General features: G+C 37.4%; 2 pseudogenes; both read left to right on the plus strand.

The window, feature by feature from the left end:
• Nucleotides 1-610: 610 nt before the first annotated feature.
• On the plus strand, nt 611-1,506 carry LOC149238872 (uncharacterized; annotated as a pseudogene).
• A 4-nt stretch (nt 1,507-1,510) lies between these two features.
• LOC149238873 (EIN3-binding F-box protein 2 pseudogene) lies at nt 1,511-3,318 on the plus strand (annotated as a pseudogene).
• Nucleotides 3,319-6,507: the final 3,189 nt, after the last annotated feature.

Genomic DNA, 6,507 nt, shown 5'->3' on the forward strand with positions numbered 1-6,507 from the left:
TGCGACCCTTCAGATATAAATGATATGAAGACTTCAGAACAAACCCAAACAGTCAGATCTATCGATCTGTTCATGCGCCATAGAGATCACTGTCCATTAGAAGATTCGCCTTTTAGATCTGGACTAGATCTCACCAAATAAGATATTCAACCCAAGACAATTGCTCAATCCAAATGAACTCCTTTGCTTTATATAGGCAAGCTTCTCCCCAAAACATGGAACAATACCACGAGCCGACACCATAGAAACACAAAACCGTCGGCTAGACACCACACAAGAAACCCCCACGTGCTTTTCTCTGCCTTGAAATGTGTGCACTGGGTAGACGCACCCCCTGAACGGCTGGCCGGCGTCCCTGGACGCGGGTTCTGCATGGTATACCTGCGGGGACGCACTTTCTGAACCGATTGCCTGCGTCCTTCTTAATTTTCAACAAACTGAGAGCCTTACCACTGGAGTTGCCATCAAGTACAACATCTGTAACATACAGTCATACTAGAAAACATAATGCCAACAGTAGCTATCGCCATAATTAATCGATATACAGAGCACTAGTAAGTTATATATACAGATATAGATTGACAGCATTGAGGATTGATTGGGGATAAAAATGTTGTCGAGAATGAATGTGAATGGTGGCATGTGGGGTCTGGAAGATGCCACAGACCGCCACTGCAACAACGATGAGAATTTGAATTTGCCAACGTTCAAGGCAATGTTGGACGCAGAAGAATGGTTTACTTCTCACAACAATACTAACAATAACGATATAACTACTGCCAGTATGAATAAATTCTAACAACCATCCTGAGGGTCCTTGTTTCAATATAGATATGAAGGATTTTGATGCTATTCATCTCTGATCAATCCGAATCCCGAGCCTCCCAATATGTTGTTACACCACGCCATGAATTCTTGTTCATCGTCACCCACTTCAAATTTCAGCCTCGACCCTTCACAGGTCCAGTCTTTTCTAGCTGGGGGAGCCACCATCATCAGCATCATCTTCATCATCACCATGCTCCCCAGCTCCCAGACGTTGCGGGTTCGAGTCCCTTCTAGAAGTTAGCCTGCGAGGGGTTGGTGAGCAGCAACAATGCCAGTAGCAATAGTAGCAGCAAGGGCTACTTGTATGGGAGGTTGTCGGGAGGAATTTTCAGGCAGCTGAGTCCCAGCTTCGTGAGTTTGAGTCCCCGCATGAATGCTGCTATCCCAACACCTAATTTCAGTAGCCCACACAATCAGATGGGTGGTAGTGGTACCTCCAATCTGAGCCCTAGAATGATGCCCGCGAGCAACCTGAATCTCTCGGACACCGGATTGTTTGCTAGCAATAATCACAACACCAACAACAACAATAATAATCTGAGCAATCTTCTGGGTTTGATTAGCCTTGTTAGCCCTCGACTCCCTATGCCATTAAATTTTAGTAGCTCGAAGATGCTTAGACCCCTTGAGATTTGTGCCCCAGTGGGTGCTCAGCCTACTTTGTGCTCAACCTACTGATATTAGGCTTGCTGCAGTTGTTGTCTGTGTAGGTGGCCATGGAGGCTTGGGAAAACTTCTAGTTCGTGGTTCCATCCTGTGTCGAGGGATTACCAATATAGGCCTATGTGCTACTGGCCTTGGCTGCCCAGCTCTAAGAGTTTTGAGACTTTGGAACTACCCATCAGTTGGTGATGCAGGGCTAGCTGCAATAGCGAAGGGCTGTAAGTTATTGGAGAAACATGATTTGTGCAAGTGCCCATAGATAGGAGACAAAGGTTTGGAATCTGTTGCTGTGAACTATCCAAACTTATTGACCCTTAATCTAGAATCATGCCCCCAGGTGGGAAATAAGTCCCTAAAAGAAATTGGACAGAACTGTGTCCGACTTCAATCGTTGAGTATCAATGACTGCTACCTTGTCAGTGATGAAGGGGTTATTACAATTTTGTCCAATACCAAAACGTGATGAAGTTAAAGCTGCAGGCTTTAAGATTGACTAATATTACTCTTGCTGCAGTTGGGCATTATGGTAAATTTTTAACTGATCTGTCGCTTGAGAACCTATTCAATGTCACAGAGAAGGGCTTCTTGAGTATGGGGAATACAATGGGTTTGCAGAAGCTAAAGCATCTTTCAGTTACCGCTTGTCGAGGATTGACAGAGGTGAGTATTGAGGTAGTTGGACAAAGTTTAAAGTGTGAGTCATTGACTGATGATGGCTTGAGAGCATTTACACATGTTTCCATATCACTTGAAAATTTTCAAATAGAGGATAGCAAGTTGGTATCTTGCTGTGGTCTCATAGATGTGCTTTCTAATTGCAGTGGAAAGTTAAAAGTGTTGTCATTGATTAAATGTGAGGGAATTAAGGAATCTTCATTGGTCACAACATCAATACCAGTCTGTGAATCATTGAAATCTCTCAATATTCGTTACTGTCCAGGTTTTGGAAATGGATGCCTCGCCATGTTAGGGAGAGATTTCCCTTAACTACAGCAACTTGATCTTAGTGGGCTGTTAGGAATATCTGATGATGGTCTTCTTGCTCTCTTGGATAACAGTAAAACAAGTTTGGTGAAAGTCAACTTGAGTGGGTGTGTACAAGTTACAGATTGGGCTATATTTGGTATAGCCAACCTATGTGGAGAAAACCTTCAGACATTAATTCTAGATGGTTGTAGAAAGGTGACAGATCGAAGTCTGAAGATTATTGCTGACCTTTGTCCAGCTTTACAGGACTTAGATTTGGAAAAGTGTGGGATTACAGATAATGGCATTGTCTCTTTATTATCTGCAAGACAACAGGCTATACAGATTCTTTCTTTATCAGGTTGTATGCAAATAACGGATAAATGCTTGCCTTTTATAGAAAATATGGGGGAAACATTGCTTGGTTTGAAATTGTAGCACTGCAGTGGATTGAGTCAGAGGGCACTTGATTCAGTCAGGGCACATTTATGGCGGTGTGATCTACTTGTCTCTTAGAAAACGCTTGGGAATATGAGATACAACAAATGCTACAGTTTGACTCAGGAATTTTTCTTCAAATATTGCAGGATTTATAAGTATTGACATGAAATCTTAAAGTTATTTTGATTCAGATAGGACATTGGAACCAATGCATCGAGGACGATTTCCTGGTTCTCATGGAAGTTTACAGGAACAAGTTAACAATTTCTAGATGGTTTGCTCCATCTGGGATTTTTGGGCCCATAGCAGTGTAACATGGGCTTTAGTATTTAAATTACTCATTCCTCAAGGGTTGGAACTAGGCCTTTTTTTGCAGGTGTCCTCTTTGATGACCCTGTTTATAGTCCCCAATGGTCACATCCCCAGTTAAAGCACTCAAGGAAACTGTCAAACTCTGGTGCATGGTGGCTAGGTTCTTCTTGCATGTTTTTTTTCGCTTTCTGGTTTTTTTTGAGGTCCTGGTTTGCTTTGTTGGACATTTATCCAGTGTTTTACCCAGACTTCATTAGCCATGTTGTGTGTTTAGGCTTAGTTTCTTACTTTGTAATCACAATTCACAGCTTCTGTAGTGATTAGGTTTTGGCTATGGCGGTGATACTTGTCATTGTGCCATTTCAACTCTGGAAGTTGTTTTTTCAAGCCTTCTGAGCTACAGACTGGGAATTCAGTTCAATAGAATGTATCCATGTTATAATTTATCCTTTGTTGGGGTTACTATTCTATGGATATGATTGCCCCTTTCTATGAGTTTCTTCTTAAAATATCCCTCTTAAAAATTTCAGAGTTCTGCTTATTGCCTTGGCAATGGTTATGAAGATTGATTGTTGTTCTCATGGAATGGAAATATTTACAACTAATTCTTGTCTACTTACAACAAAAGGATCAGCATCATTTGAATGACTTGATGATATTTGTTAATCTCTAATTTCTAGTGTTGGATGCGTCAATTTTGAAGCAAAGGGTTTTTCCATGGAAAATGATCCAGTTCATGATTATGCTGTAGTATATATATATATATATATAAGGGACTGAAAATATATAGACATAAGGGATTATGATCCTGGAAATATTTTCAGTTTAGTAAAATATTCATTTGCAACAATGCGCTTGCAATTTTTATAAAAGGGAAAAACCTTTCGAGGTTGAACTGAACCATCATTTCTGATCTGGTGAAAATTCACTTATGTTCATGTGCACTCGAAATATGTGCAACTAACTCTTATTGTTCGTATGTGCTGGAAATATTACAGCGAAAATTTTGTGTGCTAGTTGAGAAAAGTATCACGTTAATTTGAATGGCGTCATGATACTGCATTTTTTTCATCCCCATGTTCCAGCGTTGAGTGTGAAATTTGAAGCAACAGCTTCAGGATTTGCTGCAGAGCTCCTTGAAAAAAAAAATGTTGTGTAACTAACTCTACAAGAATTAGTGAGAACTGGAAAATAGGGATATTGAGGTTTCACTACATTGGTAACCATGCCCAGATTTTGTAATTCAGGGTTGCTCTGACAAATTATTTCTAATATTCTACGGACAAATGCTTATGAAAATTAATGGTTGTTTTTGTCGACTGGAAGTATTTACAAGTAATTCTTTTATACTTACCTTGACAATGATTACACCATCATTTGAATCCCCTCATGATATGTTTTTTTTATTCCCAAGTTCAATTGTTCGATGTGTCAAATATGAAGCAAAAGGCCTTTCAATGGAAAATGATTTAGTTCAGGGTTATGTTGCAAAGCTCGTTAAAAAAAACACTGCTTTAGAATTACCCAAAAAAAAAAAATGGAAATTGAAAAATAGGGATATCGGCCATAGAGAACATTGGTAGTTCATGTTCATTGTGTACTTAATATAGTTATTTCTTTCAGATCACTAATAAAAAGGATCATCTGAATTTTTATTAATCATGAAGCCTTGGGATTGGTTTTGCAATCTCACAAGAATTATTGAAATAATTGAAGGTATTTTGTTGATTCACGACATTGTTAATGATATCAAGGCTCTCTAGTTGATGTTGGCTGGGTAGCTAATATCCTAATTCATCTAAATTTAAATTAAAATAGTTTAAGCTGTGTTCTTATTTAATCCAGATGGTTTCTCAATCCTAGAGTATATATATATATATATATATATATATATATATATATATATATATATATATATATATATATATAGATATAACTCCCAGGTTACATTAAAAGATTATCAGATCACTCCTACAAAATCAATAGTTTCTTTAAATCATGGTTTCAGAAGATCCATCCCAATCCCAAGTCTTCCATTCATATTTAGGATGAAAGGATTTTAGAGTGGGTTCTAGAGGGATTGAGCATGGTTGGACCATAGTAGGCCTACGATTGCCTACAAAGTAAAATGAAATATGTTAGGTAAAATCATAAAACGAATGCAAACATCAAATAAATTTATTATCATCTTGGGTTACACCTTTGTGTTTGTTTGCTGAACAAAATAGTGAAACATCAAATTTGTGATAGATATACTAAAAAAAATTTTTTTTTTTTTTTTTTTTGGCACCTGTCCATATGCATGTCCCTGGATTGGTTGATATGACTTCCAATAATCCATGGAATAACTTGATTGCTCATGTTGTCAAAATTCTGCAATTTGACATCCTTCAGTGTGTGTTATATATAATTCTGCAATTTGACATCCTTTAGTTTGTGTCATATATAATTCTGCAATTTGACATCCTTCAGTTTGTGTCATATATAGGACTATCAATAAAGGAATAGTAGCTCAAATCTTATTTACGTCTGCCTGCCTTCAAGAACTCATTAATGCTTTCCATCCTTTTGTGGTCACCATCTTCCTTAAGAGAATGCTTGGATTTTTAAATTTGGAAAAAGTTTTGGATTTTTAAATATTGGTTGGTATGGTGAGGTCTACCTTTTCCTTGCAAATTATTTTTTCTAGTGTCGGATTGTAGTTATGACCCCTTCTAAATAAATCTTGTATTTTTGGATTAAGCTATGAGTTTGGAGTCAAAAGACTAGTATCTCTCACTCTATTCTAAAATGATGTATCGATACTAAAATTCAACTAAGGGTGATTTTCACCTTAGACACTTCCTCTTGAAATACTTTCGGTCAATAGATTCGTTGTGGTGTTATGGGAGATTTTGTCGTTGAAGGAGCAATCTCTAATAAGGGTTTGTCCAAAAAAAAAAAAAAAAAAATTGATAGCTCTAATCCAACAAAAGAAAGTGAGGACTAGCACTATAACTGTTCTCTTCCATGTGACTATGTAGCCCCTCAATGGATTGATCAACAAGTTTTCTGTAATTTGGAAAAACCTAACTTTATTTTTTTTATTTTTATTTTTTTTTTTATGAAAACAAAATTTCTACATGCCTAAATAAAAATAAAATAGAAGAATAAATATACAAGATAAGTGCTTGCACAAAACAAAAATGTTTATCATGGCATGCTCATCTCAATTCACAACAAATGAGATGAAGGAATAACATTAAATAATTTTCTTCTAATGGCTAATTTGAAACGCTCTTTGAAAAATAACGATTT

The sequence above is a fragment of the Pinus tabuliformis genome, chromosome 8 (genome assembly GCF_031772625.1).
Source record: "Pinus tabuliformis cultivar Carrire ecotype Pingquan chromosome 8, CPIR1, whole genome shotgun sequence".
Lineage (NCBI taxonomy): Eukaryota > Viridiplantae > Streptophyta > Pinopsida > Pinales > Pinaceae > Pinus > Pinus tabuliformis.